Source organism: Eretmochelys imbricata, chromosome 17 (genome assembly GCF_965152235.1).
Source record: "Eretmochelys imbricata isolate rEreImb1 chromosome 17, rEreImb1.hap1, whole genome shotgun sequence".
Taxonomy (NCBI): Eukaryota; Metazoa; Chordata; order Testudines; family Cheloniidae; genus Eretmochelys; species Eretmochelys imbricata.
In genome coordinates this window covers 2,222,236-2,246,029 of record NC_135588.1, presented here as the reverse complement: position 1 = coordinate 2,246,029, position 23,794 = coordinate 2,222,236, and the positions used below count along the sequence as shown (strand labels likewise).

Genomic DNA, 23,794 nt, shown 5'->3' with positions numbered 1-23,794 from the left:
TCTAGTGTAGACCAGTCCTCAGAGTGTCCACACAGGAATTTATACTGGTGTAACTACCTGTATGACCAATGAAACTTGCCCAAATCAACAAAGGCTTATACCAGTATAGATCATTCCTCTTTCCTTACAGGGATAAACTATTCCAACATAAGCACCTTCACATGCTACGACTGCACCGACACTAGGGGTGAGAGCTGCACCGACACTAGGGGTGAGAGCTGCACCCACACTCTTCAGCCTTCCAGACGCTAGACTCGCTCACGCGGGGCCACCACCAATGCAGCCGAACCAGTGGGACAAGCACTAGCACAGACCAGCTGCTGTTATTTAACTACCATAAAAAATAAAGCAATTGAAATGTCAGGAGCCGGTCTACACTAGCCGGTCTACACTAGCCGTAAGCCAGAGTGGGAAATTTTAAGAAAAGAAGTCTAGTGGACATAGCCTCATGCTAATTAGAACACCATGAAAGGTTATCTATTAGTAAATAGTAAAATACTCTTAAGAATATACACTAGATTCACTACATTCACATTTTTGTTTTAGGATCTTATGATTTTTAGAGTCTCATAGATGTTCATGGTGTTCCACTAAGCGCCTGAAAAATCCACTTGCCTACTTTCCAGAGGCAAGTATAAAACTTTCTCTTAAAAACTTAAACCAATCTTTGAGCATCAGGGGTTAGAATGAAACCTTCATAAGGAGCAGATTATCCCACATCTGTCCAATCCAGGGTTCCTTACATCTTGCTCTGGAGCATCTGGTGCTGGCCACCATTAAAGATAAAATACTGGACTAGATGAACCTCAGGTCTGATCCCATAGGGCAATTCCTAAGGTGGGCTCTAAGACTTCAATTTCTGCCAAAATTAATCCTCCTTTTACCCCAAAAAAGGGTGGTGGTGGTGGGATTTTCTATCCTTTACAATAGTGAAATGTCAATGTTTGCAGTGACATCTTCCTGAATCTGCACACTGACAGTCCCAGTACCTACAGCCCTGTGCATAGTTTTTTCCCCAAGCAGCAATAAAATGTAATGAACAAGACTCTGGTCAGTCTCAACAAAGCTAATTAGAAGCCTTCAGGAAATAGTGCCGCTGATAAGAATCAGGTCCATTTCTGAGAGATAGCTCCTTCCTCTTCCAGCAGCCAGAGGATTGGGGGTTCTAGCCTCCTAAGATATTTTCCTGGGTAAAAACCCTCTCTCTCCTGCCCTTTTTAACAACTGTGAGTATGAATGGAGGTTAGTGTTCTTGACAGGGCATTGTCTCTGAACCACACTAGTACTCCCTCTCCATCTTTCATACCAGTCTTGTCTACACTAGGAATTTTTACATAAGTGCAGCTACAGTGCTGCAACCTCTGCCATACAGACACACTGCACCAGTGCAATTTATCCCTGATAACATATGCATACCAATGCAACATATTTACATTGCAAGCAGGTTACACTAGTGAAGCAATACCAGTGCAAAATTCCCTAACATACACAAGCCTTAAATTAAATCTAATACAGCAATGGGTGACTGACAAAGGTTGGGGTAAGAGGTATGGGAAAATAAAGGTTACAGTAGTTGGAGACCTTGTGATGAGCTTATTGTTATGCATTCATCTTGTGTTTTACTTAACATATTAAAATGTATACAGCCATCTTGACTACGTGGACTTGGCCAATCATAATATAAATGGATTTCAAAACCATGCTTGCATCAGGTCACTACTGCCAAAGCCCAGTTCTGGTACACATTTAACCTCATTCAGTCCCATCAAAAGCATGGATGATCCGCCAATGATTTTAACTGTTATTAAACTCAGTTGCTTCCCAGAACAGACAGAGACTGAGGGCTTGTCTACACTGGCAATTAACAGTGCTGCAACTTTCTCACTCAGGGGTGTGAAAAAACACCCCCCATGAGAGCAGCAAGTTGCAGCATTGCAAAGTGCCAGTGTAAACAGTGCCCCGGCACCGGCACCGGGAAAAGTGGACGGTGCTCCAAGTGCTGGGAGCTCCGCCCCTTGGTGAGGTGGGATGTTTAGAGCCGTCTCCCTCCCAGCGCTGCGCCGCGACCACACAAGGCACGTTAAAGCGCTGCCACAGCAGCGCTTTAGCATTGCCAGTGTAGACTAGCCCTGAGACCAAAGCACACACCTTACACCAACAAGACAGTACAAAAGCAACGTGTATTTGCAGAAGAGGAAGAAAAGCCAGTGACATTCAAGTCTCAATAGAGTAATATCCCCTACAGTACCCACAACCCCCTTTCTCAGACTGGTTTATGTTTCTCTGGGGGGGAAGTGCGAAGCAGGAGTTAACGTCAGTGACAACTACAAGCCAGGCTAATACTGAAGAGAAAGCATGTTGTACTGCCCCTGAGACCCAACTTCAGAAGCCCCAGTAAAGTCTGGTTTCCCAGGGGAAGAGATACCGCACCTCTCACTGTACTCCACACCTCTCACTGTACTCCAGTGGCCTGTCTGTGAAGCAGCATTAGGACAAACTCCACAAATAACCTTCCTCCTGCTCTCTTGGGCTTGAGGGCGGAATAGTCAACAATTAAGAGAGGACTGGAGAGAGAGATCAGCATTATATTCTGAGAAAGGGGAGGGAAAACAGTGATAAGCCAACATGCCTAATACTGTGTAAATGGGAGATCCCTGAAAGGAGCTCTAATGCAATTTAACTCTTGCCGAGTAGGCTAACAGTCCATGGTTTGCTGTTGCCATGGAGTGGCACTACGCCAGGGAAGAAGGGTTTACGGATGCTGAGAAGAACCTATCTAAACTACTTCCCTGCTGCAAGACCCCAGCCCTTCTTCTTTTCACCCTCATCATGTGCTCCACTTTCCCATGCTGCTGGTTCCCAATCCCTTCAAGTCTGCAACCAACAGGAGTTAGGGTGGGTAATCTCAGGAGACCAGGCTGGGGAGTGGGCAAGAAATGTTATAGGAACCAACAAGGAAGAGTGGAAAGGCTGATTCAGCAGCAGAAAGAGGTGGGCTGGTCCCAGCGGCCCATCTGCCCCTTGAGAGAGTTGTGCCTTCTGATGCTCGGCCAACGGAGGCAAGCTACTAAAGGCAGGGGTTTTTTAATGTAGCTGAGGTAAGGGAGAGGCTGAAGACTACTTTACTCACTGAGGTGGTGCTCTAAGAATTATGGTATAACTAAAGCACTTTGGTTTTTCCCAATTTTCCCCCAAAATTCCCAAGTTTAAAAAAAGCCATTTTTCAGGTTTTCCCAATTTTCAACTGGATTTTGAAGTACGGAACTCCCCAGGCCTGGTTCCCCAGTCCAGAAGGGTAGATGGTGGCTCAGCTGCCCCCTCATAGAGTCTCTGCTGGACGATACAGCACGCCTGCACAGAGGAGGGTAACTTCACGTTGGTAACTGCTGCTCTGCAATGGGGGAGCAAGATAGGCAGGGAGCCAGGCAGTTGAGACTACCTGACCGCTGCAACAACAGGCCCACAGGGAGCGGAAGGTTTCCTCAACTGCACCATCGTAATTACCAGGCACCCTTTGGTCCCCACCACCTGCTGCACCCCTCCCCACTCCCATGTGTACCGGGCACCCTTCCGCCAGCCTACATGAGTATTGGGCATCCCCCATTCCCACCTTTCATTTTTGTCACTCATTTTCACCCATTTTTAAAATTTTAGAATCAACACTGAAATTCCCAGTAATTTTTAAACGAAGTAAAAACCCAATATGAAGGGCTTTGAGTGTAACACACATTGATGTTCAGTCTCAAACTGAACTGTAGGTAAACTCTCGAATCCATATAAGACAGCCAGAAGAATTTTTAAATGTGGTTTAACATCACAGATGTACAGCTAAAGCGAAATTAAATTCACAAAACCTATTCACAGGCATACCACTAGAAAACTACCTTAAAATAAGATTTAACTTATCTCATATGTTCTTCAAGTGTAGATGTTTTATAGACCTGTGAAGGGGATGGGGGGGGGGGAACATGTCACCCTGCACATTATAGATTCATAGATTCATAGATATTTAGGTCAGAAGGGACCATTATGATCATCTAGTCTGACCTCCTGCACAACGCAGGCCACAGAATTTCACCCACCACTCCTACAAAAAAACCCTCACACCTATATCTGTGCTATTGAAGTCCTCAAATTGTAGTTTAAAGACCTCAAGGAGCAGAGAATCCTCCAGCAAGTGACCCGTGCCCCATGCTACAGAGGAAGGCGAAAAACCTCCAGGGCCTCTTCCAATCTGCCCTGGAGGAAAATTCCTTCCCGACCCCAAATATGGCGATCAGCTAAACCCTGAGCATATGGGCAAGATTCATCAGCCAGATACTACAGAAAATTCTTTCCCAGGTAACTTGGATCTTACCCCATCTAAAACCCATCACAGGCCATTGGGCCTATTTACCATGAATATTTAATTACCAAAACCATGTTATCCCATCATACCATCTCCTCCATAAACTTATCGAGTTTAATCTTATGCCTTATTATGCCTTACTATAACAAAAATATCTTCATGGCTGCAGATAGTTATAGCCAGTGTCAGTGCAAAGTAACAGCCATAGAAAAACTGCAAGTGTCATAACTTTAGACCTTTTTGATTTTTGCTTCTTTCCTCAGAATCTAAACTTCCATTTTATTTTAAAAAGTAAAATACAATTCAGTTTCTAGTTTTTTCTCTTGTAGAAGATAGCGTTCACCATCTAAAATTATGTGCTGATGCCCCATTAACCCAATCCCGAAAAAACTGCCTACAGCCAAACAATACCAGAGGAAAAGTCAGAAACTATTGCCCATTCACATTAATAAAGCGTCACTTTCAGTGACGAGTTGAGCCCATCTATCTATTTTAGGGGTTTTCTATACATGAAAATTCTTCCAGATTAAGGGTATGCATCACTCTTAAAACATTATAACTCCACCGCTGTAGTGCTTCAGTGTAGACACTGCCTACTCCAATGGGAGGGTTTCTCCCATCAGTCAAGGTAATCCACCCCCCGAGAAGCAGTAGCTAGGTGGATAGACAAATTCTTCTGTTAGTCAATCTAGCACTGTCTACACAGGGGTTTAAGTCAGTATAGCTACATCTCAAAAGTTATGGATTTTTCACACCGCTGAGAGATATAGCTATACTGATGTAAGATTCTAGTGTAGACCAGGCCTAAGGAAGGATGTAAATTGAAAGTGGAACAAGAATTTCAGAATAACTATGTGTGGATGCTCTATTCTGGACTAAGAGTGCTTTTTTTCTGTTTTAGAAACCAAACCTAACCATCCTTCCTCTAAACGCCAACATGTTTGAACACTGGAAATCTAACTTCCTATCTAGACAATAAATTGTACTGGTTTACATAAATTTGATTTTAAATCCATATAAGTTAAAGATAATTAAATCAGTGGCAAAAAGCGAAAGCAATACAAGTGTAAATCTATTTAAGTGTGCCCACACAGGAATTTACACCAGTTTAAATCATTTTTTCAAGCAATTTTAGTGAGATGCTGCAGTGGTTTGTGTGTAGACGAAAACAACCACAGACTAGGCCATTTTCAAACTACTTTTACAGTGGTAGTGATGTCACTTCTTCTGGCAAAGAAACCAGGAATTATGAAACTCAGATTCCTCAGGAACTCCCACAACAAATAACTGTTTCAAATCTGATAAATTACTACAAGAAGCCTTTAACTGCAATCCCATTGCAATAAACTCATCCTTTCAGCTACTGATTATCAATTCCCCTCCCCCCCCAAAGATGATCTAGGAAACCTCCTTAGGGTCACCCAACATGTTGAGTTGCTTAGACAGACTATAAGCACCTTGAGACAGGGACAGCATCTTCCTCTGTGTGTTAATGTGCTCTGAACTGTATGTCAGTACATAAATAAGGAGAATATCATATAGCTGTTTAAAATGGTGATTAAACAGATCTACACTCTTTCCCTCAGTGTTGTACACTTTTTTCCTAAAAAATGCACTTGAACTCAAATTCTATGTCCTGATACTCCAAACAGATTTTCACAGGGTGAACTGTTTTTGCTTACTAGCCCTTCAAAACATAACTTCCCCGCCACTTTGCCTGAGCAGGAGGAGGTTAGTGGTTCTATGCCCTTTTATCCTTGGGATTTTTCCATTTTGTTTCCCAGTCTCTCCTCCTCTTAAAATCACAATGGAGAATGTGCACTCTTTTAAAAAAACTCCTTCTACAAACTTTGAAAGTAGTGCTTTAAAGCACCCCTTTCTACTCAGTTATCTTTTCAGTCTCTTAAACCTGGCAGCAAATAACCAGTAGGTGACAAATTGTATCCACCAGGAGTTCTCCCTACACCAAGTCAATTCAGGAGTGAGAATAATTTGGTCACTAGTGTAGACAGTGCCAATCCATTTTCAATACCCATAATAGGTATTAAAATGGCTCTGAATATACTTGCAGGTAAGCCATTCTCAACCATGGTTGACTGAGGCCATGAGTTATTTGTAACTGAAGTCTGATGTCACCAATAGAGGATTTTTCTAGTACAGACAGGAGCTTGCAGGCTTGTGAAATGAAAGAACAAGTCTAGAGTTAAAGATGGGTTCCCCGCTTTGCGAGGGTAGTCTTATGGAGCCATGGAGACAATATCATGGAGCTTAATAACATACTGCTCTATGAAATATGAGGCTAGACCTAGCCCTTATATTTTGGGGGATGGGATCATGAACCATAATATTCTATCTTAAATAGCTGAACAAAGATCCTTAGCTTCTAATATGGGCCTGAATGTACCAATATACACGCCTATGTGATTCTAAAATAGACAATTTTTTTCTATATGTTTAAGTACAACTTGACTGGCCATCAACATACGTTTCAAGAAAAAAAAATATGACATTTGCCATTGTCTCTCCACAGGTCTTTGTAAAGTTTGATACAAATCTATCCAAATGTCCATTTTTCTTTAATAAAATAACTGGTTTCCACTGTTTGCTAAACACAAAACAGAAATATTCTCCAAGTGAACTGTACTGTCCATTTGGTTGGCTTAGGAGCAATGGTCTGCTTGCAGCGGATAGAGTGACACTAGACCTTTCAGAGGAAAAAAGAGTCACTACAACATGAAGCTTTAGAGGTAGAAAAAAAATAGACTGCAATTAGCAAGTAATCAAACAAACAAGGGCATGCATGCATGCAGACTACACACATTTTGTCAATCGTGAAACTAATCTTACTATACAGCAATGATCTATCTGTATAATCTTTAAAACAAATTCCTTACCTTATCTACTGTTCACTGAAAATATAGATTACAGGAAATGCAGTATTAGGAGACATTTGGCAAATGACCTTACATTACAAAACTGTAATCAGCAGTGTGATATTTGATTGTCTCTCTTTGAATAATCTCATTAATTCCAAAAAGTTAGTGGTGTCTTACAACTTCTGTTTAAAACATTTTATTCCAGTAACAAACACTGGGGAATTATAGCAAAGGCAAAGATGAAAGTTATATAAATGGGTACAAGAGAGTAAATAACTTTTAAAGGAAATTCTTTAAAAGTTAGCTTACGATGGAATTTAAAGGGAGGGTGTGACGTGAGGTACACTACTTCAATAGTTCAGTTTAGGATTTAAATAATTGTAGGCATACATAATTCTGACCCCAACATCTGGCCCTCGACATGTGCCATTTAATTTTAGCTTCTCGGATAATGACCTGTCTATAGGCACTTCACTTTAGACTCTTATTTTAACCAACAAGCTACATATATTTAAACAAAACTTTCAGAATTAATTTCTCCTTACTGAGACAGCCACAACACAAAAGAAAAATTCACTCTCTCGAGTTCAGATGTCAAGTTAGGATTCAAATGTATCTCCATTTTTGTTGCAATACATACCAAGAAGAAGAGTTCTAAAACCAGGGGCAAACACACTAGCATAAACTAGGACAATGTTGTGAACAATCTAACATGAAGGCTCAAATCAGTTGTTAGTTATTTTGTCCTTGGACATAAGTAACAAAAGCTACAAAACAACAAAAGTTACAAAATAGTGAACAGGAACAACTGGAATCAAGATGCAACCTCAAATTTGTTTTGAGAGAAATATTTGAAATCACATATATAGCAATAGGATGGGTTAGTCTGTAGTCATGAACTATGTAAAAACAAATCCACATCCCCAGTACTAAAATATATCCTGATTTTTCATTGCTTTGATATTGTCTTCACTATTACAATGTACTACACACTAGAGCTATTCTTCAGACATTTTAGCCTCTGAACTAGAGTATTCAACAAGATGTACTACCGCACATTAGAAATGGCATTTTGAAACATTTCTTTTTAAACATTCCACAACAACCACCTTTATGCAAATACATAAAACAAGGAGAATGTGACAGATTCACTATAAATAGCATTAACACTAACCAATCAATGAAATTTAGACCTGAAGGTAACATCTCACTCATCTGGCCTTTATGGAGAAATTGCTATAAAGACGCTAGAAATGTGGTCATCAAAGATGACGGTCACAATTGGTTCAACTAGTTAAAGCAACTGCTATTTAACCAACTCATTCACTAAAATGCCACCTAATGAAATACTCCAGGCCATGATAAACAGGAGGTACAAGCACAATAAATACTAGCTCTCTGCTGGGAAAACAAACAGAATAAGGGTCTCAAACCTAATCGTATTTTTTTCATATTCAGTAAGGTATTTAAATCTTGACACTTGACAACATAATTCTAACTCTGTTCTTTTCCATTTCTTGTACCGCACCCACCACCGTGCTGTCGGAGTGCCTGTAATATGCAATGAACCTACGGTATTTTTTTACTGTTATAAGGTTGAACCCTAACATTTCCAACAACGTTTGCAGCAAATCAGGTTAGAAGACATCTGTAAATAACTGCTGCAAGAACCAAAAGCGACACTGACACAGAGGTTTCAGAAATCTAAATCCAATTAGATATTTTGATTTGACAGATTGAAATGTTTGAAAAATGTTATTTTACAGGCGGGCACGGTCACTAAGCACAGACACAGCTGAAGGGAAGCAAGAAGAGGTCTTTATATAGGTCACTTTCGCCTAAATCCCGCATCTGCACTGAGCAAAACGGTATTTACACTAAAAACTCACCACTCCGGGAGGAGCAAGTCTGCAGGATGGAATAAAAGAGCTATTTCAACAAACAAACAAAGCACCTGACTGTACCGAGGAAAGACTCGTTGCCCCTCACGCCAGGAGGGGAAGGAGGGAGGGAGACGCCGACAAGGGCTGATTCGCGTTTACCACACGCTCCCCCACAGCCACGAAACCATCTAGCGCAAAGGAAACCAGCGGCCACCTCCCGCCGGCTCGCAGCCCGGGGCCGCCCTCGGGGCCGCAGCCCTGTCTCCGGCGGCGGCGGGGGCCGTGCGGAGGCGGTCGGCCGGGGCCGTGCGGAGGGAAAGGAGGAACCGCCATTCCCGCCCCCCGGGCCGGGCCGGGCCGGGCCTGGCCTGCCGCAGCACTGCAGTGGCGCGCGGGGGGGCCGGGGACGCTGCTCCCGCTGGCGGGGGGGGGCACCTGCCCCCCGCGCCGCGCCCCCCCGCCCCCCGCGCCGCCCCCCCGCCGGCAGCGACGGCGCCAGGCGCCCCCGGCCCTTACCCTCCGTCGGCTCGGCAGGCGGCCCGGGCCGGGGCCGGGCTCGGCCGCTAAGATGGCAGGGGTCGGGGAGCCGAGGCCGCCTGGGCCCCGCCTGCTCGGGAGCCCCGGGCCGGGCCGCAGCGAGCGCGGGGCGGGGCCGGCCGTGCCCCCGGTGCGGAGCGGGTCGCCGGGCCGGGCTCGGTGCCGCCTCCCTCAGCGCCTCTCCCGGGCTCCGGCTGCTCCGCGTCCGCCGCTCCGCTCCGCGCCGCCCGCAGCCAGCGGCCCCCGCCCGCCTCTCGCGAGACTTCGCCGCCCCCCCGCCTCCCGGCCGCGGGAGGGGAGCGGCTCCGGGCGGGTGGGGTCCGGCGGGGGGAGCGGGGGCAGGGTGAGGAGAGGGGGTGTGTGGGGAGGGGGGACTCGGGGGTCCCTTGGGGGCATGGGGGGGAGAGGGGATGTGTGGGGAGAGTGGGCAGGAAGGGTCCTGGGGGGGAGAGGGGGCGGGGTGAGGAGAGGGGGGACTCGGGGGTCCCTTGGGGGTGCAGGGGGAGAGGGGGGATGTGGGCGGGGTCCCAAGGGGGGGAGGAGGCATGAGGGGAAAGTGGGTGGGGGGCCCCTGGAGGGATTGGGGGGGCAGGAGGGTAGAGTGGGTAGAGTCCCATGTGGGGCTCAGGGTGTGGGCACGGAGAAGAGGCGGGGTCCTATGGAGACAGGTGTAGATGTGACACTGACCTGCCTTTTTCTGGGTGCTGCCCAGGTGAGAGCAAAAAATCGTGAGCCCCAGCTCCCCTGGCCAAGTCTGGGCTATTGCAGAATAGCCACTGCCCTGGGTCTAGCTGAGAGGAGAGGGAGAGGCAGAGGCTAAGTGGCCTGAGCACATGAACTCCTGAGTTCTAATCCTGCCTCTAATAATTATGCCTTTGTGAACTTGGGTAGGTCACTGGATGTCTCTGCCTCAGTTTCCCCATCTGTAAAATGGGAGGGTAATACTTATCTCACATTGGTGCTCTGTGAGGATTAATTAAAAATCATATTGTAGAGACATGCATTTCTTTTCCTATAGACTAATACCAGAGGAATTTAAACATCTCACTTTTCCCCATGCATGCTGTTTAATTGCTCTGTTTCTCTCTCTCAGAATGAGCAATGGAAATCACTGAAGTCAGTTTCATTTGTGTTTATAGTCTATTTCCCTTTCAGAGTCATGGGGGCAAGTTTTAGGGGAAGGTTTGAAAACCGATATTTACACTGACACTTCAATGGCAAATTAATGGAAACAGTTCTATTGGACTTTGGGTTTGGAAACGTTTGTTTTTTACCAAATCTAAATCTTGAGTCATGTGAGATGACTGTGTCCCCTATAGTTTGTAAAGTGCTCAATACATATTAACCAATAGCATAAAGACAGTTTGAGGCGCCTTGGCTACGAAATAGGAATTTGTTGCAAACCAAACATTGTTGATAATGCTAAAAAAAAGGAAAACAAAACAAAACCACAATTTCCTGTGAGACTCCCTGTAAACTAACTTGTACTTGAAACCCCAGCAGGGGACACTGTCCAACAGGCACTGAGGATAACACCTAATTACCTGCGTTTCCGAGGCCTTTCTTGATAGCCATCAGGTAACAGCAATAATCAGGAATATGCTGGCATGGTACACGTTGGTTCCCAAATTAAATATTTAGAGTGCTCAAGGAGGCAACATCTATATTTTTATCAGGTAGTATTTAACCCTGAGTAAAAACACGGGAGGGGGGGATAGGAATAGTGGGTATCTGGAGTTAATGGGCAAGATCTTCAGCTGGTGCAAATCAGCACAGCTCCAGAGTTACACTGACCTATACTATGTGAGAGTCTCACACCATAGTCTTTGATTCCCATCAGGAAAATCAAGGCATATATAGATGACTATCAAACCTTGGTTACTGTCATCACTGCATCATCCCCAGCATATGTTGTTAGAAGCGTTGGGATAGGCAAACTGAAGATTAATTTGATCAACCCAGCCTTGAAGCTGGCAGCCATTCCAGAAAGTTTGGATGTCACACATCTGCCAAAGATGTTTGTAGCACATCACCTGACACAAAAGCAAAGCCATCCACATCACAAGCAGCCAGATCTAAAGCACGGATTTTGTTTCTTATATTGCCCAGTCTCCTAAAACATTATGAGCATAGGAGGGTATGTTTTTGGAATGTTAAAAACAACTTAGAAATGATAAATGCTCTTATTGCAAGTGTTACAATAGAAATATTTAGCATTTGTGCAGAGCGTTATCTGTTCAAGGCACTGTATGGGTTTTAACTAACTAATTCTCACAACATCCCTAGGAGGTAGGTATTACTATGCACATTTCACCAATGAGGAAACTGAGACAGTACGGGGAAGTGATTTGCACATGGCCACATTGAGTCAGGATTAGAAATCAGGATCTCCTGACTTCCAGCCTGGTGCTTGTTCCTGCAGACTGCATTGCCTTTAAAATTCATAACAAAGAGGGCCAAATTCTCATTTGGTGCAGCTGATAAGGATCTTCTGTGGCTGCTTTAACAGGTCATGGCATGTAATAAACCACAGCATAACCTGTGGACACAAAAGTCATTACAAACTGTGACTTTCTAGAAATAAATGTACACTTAGTCCCCTTTTGTTCAAGCCCTGTTAGGCTTCCTCTTGCTGCCTGTATTTGCTTGTGCTACCCTTTCAGATGGTCCTGTCAGGCATCCACGAGGTTACACTGGTTTAGTTTAATTTGGTAATTTACTGATGCAAGCTAATCTGAAAGAAAGAGTTAAACCAGTTTCAGAGTAACAGCCGTGTTAGTCTGTATTCGCAAAAAGAAAAGGAGGACTTGTGGCACCTTAGAGACTAACCAATTTATTTGAGCATAAGCTTTGTGTGTATAAAAAGATCTTCTATACTTTCCACAGTATGCATCCGATGAAGTGAGCTGTAGCTCACGAAAGCTTATGCTCAAATAAATTGGTTAGTCTCTAAGGTGCCACAAGTCCTCCTTTTCTTTAAACCAGTTTGTTTGCCTACATTAACGACTTGTGCTAGTTTAACTAGATCAATTTAAAATCAATTTAGTTACACTAGTGTAACTTTTCTAGTATAGTCAAGGCCATTAAGAACACACATCAGCACTACACAATTGTTTAGGACAGGAATACCGTGTTCCAGGGAAAGGGTAGCAGGAATTTATTCAAGACACATTATAATGACCTGAAGTGGAAATTTGGCCAGGACATTGGTGTTAACACCCCTACTTCTGTAGCAGTACCACAGGTTATTTACAAAAAGAACAGGAGGACTTGTGGCACCTTAGAGACTAACCAACTTATCTGAGCATAAGCTTTCGTGAGCTACAGCTCACTTCATCGGATGCTTATGCTCAAATAAACTGGTTAGTCTCTAAGGTGCCACAAGTACTCCTTTTCTTTTTGCGAATACAGACTAACACGGCTGCCACTCTGAAACCTACCATAGGTTATTTAGTGACTTCAGACTACAGTGAGGATTTGGTTTTATGTCTCAGAACAAAGACAGCCCCTCCAGCAGTACATCCCCCCCTAGTGTACCACAGAGGGGAACTGACTCGGGAGAAAAGGGCCTACATTCCATAGTAATGGGTGTTCTATAAATACTTTCCGTAGAGGTAAAATTAAGATTAGATTGAGTGCTGGCTGCTAGGGGCACAGCATCTCAGACTGCTCAATCTAGCTCTTCCTGGGAGACCTCCCATCCAGGTACTAGCTCAGTCTGGCCCTTTGTAACAAATTAGAGAAATACCAACCCTAAAATAAATCCAAAAGCATGAATCAAAGAAACTTGGCTATTATAAATTGCTGTTATGACCTGCCACTTTTACTGATTTTTTTAGGGAAATGATCAGCATAAAAACCAGCACACAGAGCAAAGGGTATAAACCATTAGCCAATAAGTGCTGCTTCAAATCCTGTCAGGGGACTGACATTTTAAACTTTATTCTCTCATTTACTGTATATTGATTAAAAACTAACTTTCACCCCTTGTTCATTATCTGTTAATAACAGCAATGCTGGAGGTGGGTACTTTTGTTTGCTTAGCCAGGACCAACTGTGAAATGCAAGAGAATCAGGAATTGTTTGGCTTTTACTAGCCCATGAAACCTGCCATCGTTCTCCACAGTTCAGCTGAGGCTCTAATTACAGGTTACAAGGTTATACAGGAAAAACGTGTTCTGGTCAAAGTGAACTGGCTTGTCATCTCTTTTGTATAAACAAGAGCAAAATACGTGAGTATAACTGCCATGCCACATGTTTATCAGCTGGAATAAAGGCATCGTGTCAGACCGTATCCCTGTGTCAATCAGGTATGTGGTAATTCCAAGAAATGAAGTGACACTTGACCCATTACACATATACTTCCTGCATTAGCCACACCAGTAATAACACTTTACCTTTCCCTTGTGCCTTTCGTCCCATGAGTTTGTCTCACACACAATAATTACAAAAATTAGTTAAGCCTCATGACTGCTCTGTGAGACAGGAAGGTATTATTATCCATGTCACAAGGAGGGAAACTGAGGCACAGAGAGGGAAAATGGCTTACACAGGGTCACACAGTAAGTCAGTGTCTGAGGGATGAGTTGAATCCAGGCTTCCTGTCTTCCTGTTCCCTGTTGTAACCACTAGGTTTACTGAACATTACTAAACAAAACTGGGAAAGAGGTGGACAGTATGATTCAACACCTTTCCCTTCCAGAGTGACTGCTCTGTTCTTGTGTAATTGTGAATCAGCCAATGTGCCATTGTAGCCTGTGGCAGCCGGATCAATCAGGATCTCAGCAGAAAAGTGTGTTGCTTTGCGAGAGCTCTTCACAGGTTTGTTTTTGGAAATATTTTCAAAATTTGCCAAACTAAATGTTGGTTCTTGCCAATTCTGTATTTTTCCCATATGACACACACACTGTTTTAGGGGCTGCTCCTTGTGTCAACACTCTGCGTGCTCACTAGGAGTGCGTACCAATGCACAGGACGGTGCACCGTGGGTAGGCATCCCCGTGTGCAACCTGCCACTATCCAGCACACCGTCTCTGTTCCAGTCTCCAGTCTCTGTTACCTTAAGCAGTGCAGTTCACAATTGTGACCAGAGCAGTCAGTGCCAGGCATTGTGGGACAGCTGATAGAGGACAGTTAGGGTCAACACAAGTAATGCAGTATTTACACTCGCACTCTATCTACAACAGTCCATCGACCGTGGCTCAACACTGCTCAGGGAGGTGGTGTTACTCACTGTAACGGGGTGCTTACATCCATAGGAGACAAATTTAAGTGTAGACACATGCACAATGAAGTTGATGCAAGGCAGCTTCTGTCGACCTAACTTTGTAGTGTAGACCAGGCCTCGGTGATACTTGAGCATTGTCTCCAACTCTCTCTATGGGAGAAAGACACTGGCTTGTAGTTTCTCAGAGATGTCTCTGCCCATATAGATTACGATATATATGCTGATTGGATTTCTCCCTGAGGTGATTCTTAGGTCCTGATCTTGCAAGCTGACCCATGCAAGTGGACTCCTGCCCCTGTGTGGAGACTTGCATGGGTCTGCTGTGGATCAGAATGCACGATCAGGGCCTTTTTTGAGCACTCTGTGGTTCAAAGACTGTAATCAGGAAAAACATAACATAAAAAACAGCAAACAATGTATTCCTGATTTTCTCTCTCACTTTATCCAACTTGGTCTCCATGTCAGCCCCTGGTAAACCTCTATATAGCATGACTTTCTCCACCTCACCCTCCATAGTGATCAGTCTATTTCATTGTATTTATTCTTCTACATGGAACCTATGATAATAGCTGAGTAAAGTCCAGTAAAACATTCACCATTTTTAGATCCATTCAATGCTGATTCAATGAACCATCATGTCTATACACAGAGTAGGGAAGTGTGTTACTTTACAGACACAGTTGCTCCTCTAGAGGTGAGTTCTGTTTCCATGGCCCCTTGACTGACAGTAATCCCCTGCTCAGGGCTGTTCGGCCTCCCCGCCCCACACTCTCACTGTATGTAAACTGTTTTGCTGGGATCGCCATAAATGTCCTAGCTGGCAGTTGTATGCTGGGATGCACCACTCATACCATATCACGGCCCTTCACAATGTGTTATGACAGATACAGACCAACAGTATATGTCACCCTGGGATAAATTAGACCAGATGTTAGAGGTAGCCGAGTGGCTGATAAACATAGTCAGAGCTCAGGGTATACCTGAATCTTTAAAAACAAAAGAAAACACTTTGGACTGAGAACAAGCATGGTTAGAGGCCATCCAAATCTGTGTCCATTCAAACCTGTGGTCAGTGCTGAAGAGGCATTCGCTCAGCTGGGATGGACAGGGAAGGAACATTGCTGGAGAGGACTTTACCCTGCAGCATGGCTGAGAAAAGATGAAGCAGATGGTAAGAAGCAGCACAGAAGAAGCCTTTGCCCTACATCTGGGCACCAGGCAGATGAGATGGGTGGACAGGAACTGTTCTCAAGAGGCCTTTGGCTGAGAAGGGCCAAAGGTGTCTAATACAATGATCCTGGGAGGATATGTTACTTGCTATAGTTATCCAGTTGCCATGACGTTTTCTTTCCCTTATAAGACAAGTCAGTAAGATAGCTTATGTTAGCTGAGAACTAGCAGGAACAGTTGCCAGGGTGGCACTCTGAAAGGAAGTGAGCATTAGGAGGAATACATGGACACAGAAACTCTTCCTTGGAAGTTGAACAGAACATCATTGCAATGAAGCTAAAACAGCCACTTGCAGTAACATCTCAGGGCGCTTCTGTAACTCCCCTCTCTTTTCTGTACAGAACTCTTCCCAGCCCTACTTTACCCTGAACACCCGTGGACTGGTACTTTAGGTAATAAAGAGGAAAAGTCTCCTTGTACCCTCACTAACCCCTGCATCTCTGTTTTCAATCCAGGTCAGCTGTTCTGCCCCCACTTTCACTCCCCGAGTGGTGCTCCTGGTCTGTCAGACTGGAGCTACAATGAACATGTCCCCCCAACAACCCAATCTGGAGCTCCCATTTTAATTTTCCTTTTGAAGAAAACATGCAATGTCACGTGGTTTGAAACATGCCTCCAGGAGATGGATCTCACTACACTCTAGATAAACAAGCACCGGTATTGAAAATATGACCCTTACTCCTCCACAGTCCTGCACAACAAATCTGTGACACATTGCACTCTGCTCTTAAACGAGACTCCAGATCAGGAGTTAGACTGCATACTGATCAACAAACCTGTTGCTACCAACCCTGGCTACTGCAGCATGACTCACCCATCAGTGCCTGTCAGTGCTTGCTGTGACCTTGCTGAAGGCTCCACCACCCACTGATCTGAGATGGGCTGTAGTGGAATGAAGAGACCCCAGACAGAAGTGAAGGACCTGGGGAGTTGAGACTGTGGGAATGCACGTCACTAATATCTCACTGAATGTAGCAACTCTGTGTGTCTTCACAAGATACTGCCCTGAAAAGGACAGTGTCCCAGATGTTCTCAGGATCTCTTAGTAGTAAACTTCCCTCCCCTTGCCTCCTATCTATTTGAAAGCATTTGTGATTACTGAAGCAGTAATATGAGAGGCTAGAGGAGAGGGGACCCAAGCAGGGCAGGACAAGCCATAGAGGTTTGAGACCCCTTATTGTATAGGTGCAAGGAAAGGGTGTTGGTTCCTTCAAGGTAGCCCTCACTGGCTGAGCAAATCTTTGCCACCAATGTTTTTCCTGTTTGGGCAGGGGAGGTTTCTGGGACAGCAGCTGAAGGGGGTAGGGGAGCATAACTAAGGACAAACTATGACGAAAGGAGGGGGAATGAGCTTGTGGCACAGTATCTGTGCATCTCAGATCAATAGGGTGGTCATGAGCCATCAGGTGAGAGGCAATAACCGCTATAATCACATGGCGCTCTCTTCAGCTATTGCCATTGGGTCAAACATGCAGTTTACACACAGGAGCTCACACACCTTCCCAGAGGCTCCTGTGGCTCACCAGACAGCAGTGACGTCCTCAGACTAAAGGGAGCTAGCTTTGGCATTCCATCCCCAGTGCCCTAAACTGCCCAGCGGGGCCCATAATACGGCTCCTTTGCTATGTGCACAAAAGGGACGCCTAGACCCTAAAAGCAAAAGGCTGTCTTTCTCCCACAGGGACCAACTGCCCCATTGAAAGGGAAGCACACATGGGTCACAAGTGGCAACCAATGGCCCCTGAACTGAGCAGTGCTTTTCAGAGGGGCTGGAACAGTTTGCATAGTGGGGGTGCTGAGAGCCATTGAACCAGACTGTAAACCCTGTGTATAATGGAAACCACTTTAAGCCACAGGGTGCAACAGCACCCCCAGGTCCAGCACCAATGCTGCTCTTCACAGATGTGCATGTGTGTTCCCGTTTTCATCTAGATGGTGTCTATCTGTGCAGTGCTCCCCGTGCCAGATTTGCAGTTTCATCCATAGGCAGCAACAGTCTATTCCCTAGTAGCCTCCCAATTGCAGCCCTCCTTCAAAGATGCTCACTTCCCATTGGCTCTGGATGGCCTACCAATAACAGTCCTGGTGCCTGTCTCCCTGTCTCCAGGAGAACAGGAAGCTTGAGCAAGGGGCATATGAATGCCTCAGCATGCAACCAAAACATTCAAACTGCAGCAGCCTCTTATGGAGCGTTCACTTGGGAAGGTACTTGTGTCTGGGGCATGGCAAGAAGAGCGAGCCCATGGCTGCACGGCTACTTCGGGAGCACCCAGGGACATCAGCTGGGGAAGTGCAATATAGTCTCACTGTAGATAAAAAAGCCAAGAGCCGCTGTAGATCTGACTGAGTCCTGGTCACTTTTCTACCCTCTGGGGTGAAGCACAGCACGCACTGCTGAGATCTACTCTTCTTTTTCTGATTGTACCTTTCCCCTTAGTCATGGGGTATTATTCTTTTCACCCCTCCTACATTTCTTCTGGAGGTTGGGAGCATTGCCTTCCACAGTGGAGATGTAATGCCTCTTCCAGGCAGGGGTCAGGGCTGGGAGCTCAGGTCAGAGGTTTAAAGAGCTGGGAAGTGCTCAAGCAATTGGTAATGGGGGTGATATGCAGCCTTTCACCTCTGTGTCGTTGGCTCCAATACCAGAAGATGTGCAGTGACCAAAAGCTGTCAGGTGTTCAGTGGGCCCTGTGTGAAATGAATTGGTGATCTCAGTCCAGTTCCTACAAGCCGGGTGTCTATGTATATACAAAACACACCATAAACACTGACAAAATGTACTAGTCCACTTGTTGGCATTCTTGGCAGACAAACCAAGAACTGCATAGTCTATGGAGACTGAACTTCCCTCACCTCAAGAGGTAATCCTCCAAGACAAGGTTGAGGTACACTGGCATGATGTGGTGGTGGGGAGGAGGTGGAAGGCTCACCCTGTGGGCTGCCCACCTTTAACCGCACTGGGGATCTGCTGATTCACTCATTTAACTTGACTTAGCACATGAAGTGTACTTACATGACTTACATCCTGATCTCAGTGCCTTAGGAGGGTTTTCTTTCATACTGCTAAACAATGCATGGGGGTTCCAACGCCCTCCTGTCCCAAGCTGGTGCCCCAGTGCTGCTATCCAGGCACAGCTGAAAACAGGCAGACATCTTTCCTGTCTGTCTAAATATCCTGAGTCACAGATTACCAGTTGGAGTTTGTGAGGCAGTTTTTTATTTCTTCCTTTACAACTGCACTCTCTAGAGGTGACACAGGAGAATGGCAAGAAGAGGATATTATGTGCACTTGTCTGAGTCTGCATAATTGATGGGAGACTTATTGTTATTATTACTGTCTGTGGGGCAAGCTGCATGTACTTCGTTACTGTATGTGCTGGTGTCTTTCCATGCAGACAATTGTCCATATTGGGAGATTCCTTCTGAAAAATGAGCTCCATTGTATTGTCTAATAAAATGCCTGCAGTGTGGGAGTGGAAATCTGATGTCTTACATAACTGTTTAAGACAAGTGATAACCTGATTTCAGTAGTGCTTTAATAGTGGGACTCAGATAACAGGTGCAATGATGGGTGAAGCATAAGGACCTAGAGATAGATAGATAGATTAGATTAGATTAGTGCTTATAATGTTCTATCTCTGTCAAGCCCTGCTATGAGGAAATGCTGATGCTTTGCATGAACTGACAGGTAACCTGTTCTCTCCATTTTGTCAGACATTCTCACTACATAATGTTTATTATCCTCTGTATGTGAAATCCCAACACAAGGTTGCTGAAGTGTGGGGTGGAAAGAATGCAACAAAGAATGCTTGACTATTCAGTCTTAGTCAAGTACTTTCATCATACAATGCTTAGTAGTCGTTCTGCCCACAGCTCCCCATGGAAAGGAAGGGCCACTGAATGCCATGCTGCATTGGATCCAAAGACTTCTGGTCCTGACACAATGTTACTGGTAATATCTCAGTGTCTCAAGTGCGTTCACTGTCCCTGGCAGACCCACCCCAGTTCTGTTCCATTCTGTTACAAAAAAAGATATATTACAACAAAAATATTATCCTAGCCATCACATTGTCTGGTTGGCATCAAAACAACCAACCAACAAAGTGTTCCTACCAACCTGATCTGACAGTCCTGAACAAGATACGCTCCAATGGCTGATCGATTTCACTAGCATGAAGGCCATGCCGTATGCAACCTCTGCAGCAAGCCCAAACACCCAACAAAATACAGCAACACTCAAATAAAGAAAATCCCAGATAAGGGAATGAATCTGCCTCTAACAGGTTGGCAGTATTTGCCTGAAACAGTCTATCCTGTTATCAGGAGCTGCTCCTATTAGAAGCGGGTAGGTACATGGGTCCTGGAGACTCCCTGAGGCAGGCGACTTGACCCAGCCAGAGAGAAAGGAGATGGGAGTGGCTGTCTTAGAAACAAGATCTCTAGGACATGGGCTGAGCGTTCCTGAGGGAGGATCCCTCTGACCAACCACGTCGGGGGGGGGGGGGGGGGGGCAGGGATAGCTCAGTGGTTTGAGCTTTGGCCTGCTAAACCCAGGGTTGAGAGTTCAATCCTTGAGGGGGCCATTTAGGGATATGGGGCAAAAATTGGGGATTAGTCCTGCTTCGAGCAGGGGCTTGGACTAGATGACCTCCTGAGGTCCCTTCCAACCCTGATATTCTATTATTCCATGTGCAGAAAGTTTGAGCTGAACTTTGTTACCTTATTATTTATATCTGTGTTTATTCAAACAAACCTCCAGGCCGGGGGGTGGAGGGGTGGTCTGGGCTCTACAGGGCATGTGGACTGTATTTGAGAGCAGGACAGGAACAACACCTGCTCACATTGTTACCTGAGCTGTCCCTGGCTACCAAGAGGGGTGATTCAATAGGACACACACCCAGTAAAACTGAGCAGATAAAACCTTCCCAAGCCCCAAACTAAGTGATACCTCAAAGATACTGGAACAAATTATTAAACAATGAGCTTGTAAGCACCTAGAGGATAATAGGTTTATAAGGAATAGCCACAAATCAGACATCAGGAATGGTAACATAAAAAAGCCAGTAGGAAAACACTTCAATCTCCCTAGACACTCAATAACAGATTTAAAAGTAGCCATCCTTCAACAAAAAAAAACTTCAAAAACAGACTTCAAAGAGAAACGGCTGAGCTACAATTCATTTGCAAACTTAACACAATCAATTTGGGCTTGAATCGGGACTGGGAGTGGCTGGCTCACTACAAAAGCAATTTTCCCTCTCTTGGTATTGACACCTCCTCATCAATTATAGGGAGTGGACCACATCCACTAAATTGGCCTTGTCAACATTGGTTCTCCACTTGTAAAGTAACTCCCTTCTCTTCATGTGCCAATATATATTTGTGCCTGTACCTGTAATTTTCACTCCATGCATCTGAAGAAGTGGGTTTTTTACCCACGAAAGCTTATGCCCAAATGAATCCGTTAGTCTTTTAGGTGCCACCGGACTCCTTTTTGTTTTTATGATATTCGGAAAATACTTTCTAACTCTCAGGGTAGTGAAACTCTGGAACAGGCTCCCAAGGGAAGTCATGGAATCCCCACCACGGGAGGTTTTTAAGAACAGGTTGGACAAACTCCTGTCAGGGCTGGTCTAAGCTTACTTGGCCCTGCCTCAGCACATGGGCTGGAATAGCTGACTTCCCAAGGTCCCTTTCAGCCTGACGTTCTGATTGTAGTGTTCAGGAGGCAGGTGCTGCTAATGGAATGAGCACCTGCCATGGGATTAGGGCTTTGCTGAGGACCAGCTTCTATCCACACCAGGTTTTTTCCGGAAATTTGCTTTCTACCCAAAGGGCCCCTCGAGCCCCAGCCCCAACCTAGTGCCTAATGCCCACTGACATCACCCCCAAAGCTGTGTTGCTTAGATGGGCCATGTCCACACCATGTCTGGACAGCTGACAGGGTCCTGTTACTCACAACCCGCCCAGGCAATGTACAAGTGGTGCTGTGCTGGCGTTTCTGATTCACAACACTGTGGAAATGCAGCTTCTGAGGAGCATGGGGTAGGGGCAACAGCAAGCTTTCCCAGGAAAGTCCAGAGGGCAGGAGCAATCAGGTCAGGACAACAGGAGTCTGACCCACAACCAGAGCTGGAATGACTCCCCTTTGGGGCCTACTTCCTCATGGGGCTTTTAGTCTGAGCCCTGAAGCTTACTTCACAGGAGGACAGGAGTGGACCAACAGCTCCACGTTGCTCTAGAAGGCTGAGTCCCACTTTGAAGGAAAAGTCTCAGCCTCGTGGGTTTATCCAGCTGTCCCCAGCCTCCCAACAGGCCCTGTGGGTCCCATCTCACTTTAGATTCAGAAATAGGCAGTAAGGGTTGGCAAGCAAACCCCCCACTGCAGCGGTAAATAGGCCCAGGGCTAGAGGTGTTCCATGATCCCTAACAGCCTCTGCAGGCTCCCCAGCTGCCGGGCTAGAGAAAATAAGATGCTCCTGGCCTGAGCAGCTGCAGCGAGAGGGGAAGAGTTTTCCATGCTCCTGCTCAACCTCTGGGGTCTTCATTCTGTCCCCCAGAAATCCTAGTGGAGTGGGGAAGGGGACAGTCGCCTAAACAGCCTTGTAGGTGCAAGGCCCCTAGTCATCTTGAAGCTGCAGGGAGGGGGCTACCTAACCCCATACAAAGTGGAGTGGCTATAGGGTCCCCTGCAAACAGCAAAGGTGAGATGGGGCCCTCCTGGGCTTGTTGGAGGGGCAGCTGTTTGCGGTGACCCGCACTCTCTCCCTCACTCTTCCTCCCCTCCCATCTGACTCACTCCCCTCTCACTCACTCACACACTGATGCAGGGGATTCCTTTGCTCCCCGTTCAGCCAGCTCATCTCCCCTATCCTCCTGGCTTCCGGTTCTGTTCAACTCAGTCCCATTTGCTTCTCCCCTCCCGCCCACTCCCACTCGGATTGCTCACAGTCCACACTTGATGCACAGCCCCACCAGGCTTCCTCCTCCGGAGAGATCCAGTGTTCAGGCCAGCCGCCCCTCTGCCCAGCGCACTCCCTGCTGGATCTCCCAGACACCAGAGCTCGGTCAGACCAGCATAAGGCTATGTGCAAGGCTCCCCTCCCCCATCCTGCAGAGATCTCCATGTAACACCCTTCTCTCGGCATGCACTCACCCACCCCGAACACCAGCTGGCCTGAGGTAAACTAAGCTGTGTAAATCCCTGTCCGATGCCTTGCCCACTTGTAAGTGGGCCTGTGCCCCACAGGCTGGCAAGTCAGGTGTGTGCTGGGGCCAGTGGATCCGCAGCACCCTCTGCAGTCCCAGAAGCAGCGCAGGCCAAAGGAGAGTAGGAGCCCGGGCCAGCTTCTGTCATTCCCAAGCAGTGTGGTGCTCGTTCCTGAAATGTGTGTGGAGAGCCTGCAGCCCCAGGAAGGGAAGACAAGCCCAGGTACAAGGTCACAATGCAGCCTTGTTTACAACTACAACACCATGTGGTACATGGTGGGTGCAGAGCCTGTCAGCAGCCTGCAGCTTACAGTACAGAGATGGGATCAAAATAGCACCATGACTTTACAGCACAGCTAAGAATAGCTCGCAGGTCAGCCTCCTTCTTAAAGGTAGCCGCAACATCAGCTGGAGCGCGCGCGTTGGCACGGTCAGAGGAGACGGGTAAACCCGGGGGAAAGGTCTGCATGTTAACCAGCTAAGC

General features: G+C 45.9%; 1 protein-coding gene and 1 long non-coding RNA gene across 3 annotated transcripts in view; both read right to left on the bottom strand.

Moving 5' to 3' along the window:
- Positions 1–9,680, bottom strand: part of TAOK1 (TAO kinase 1) — a 98,269-nt gene extending 88,589 nt beyond the window's left edge. For both annotated transcript variants that reach the window (XM_077836586.1, XM_077836588.1), the window contains exon 1: positions 9,624–9,680. The gene's annotated coding sequence lies outside the window, so the exon portion shown is untranslated. The remainder of the gene's footprint in view (positions 1–9,623) is intronic.
- Positions 9,681–14,636: 4,956 nt separating this feature from the next.
- Positions 14,637–23,794, bottom strand: part of LOC144276354 (uncharacterized) — a 35,652-nt gene continuing 26,494 nt past the window's right edge. Inside the window, exon 3 of the long non-coding RNA XR_013348230.1 lies at positions 14,637–15,021. This is a non-coding gene — a long non-coding RNA (uncharacterized LOC144276354). The remainder of the gene's footprint in view (positions 15,022–23,794) is intronic.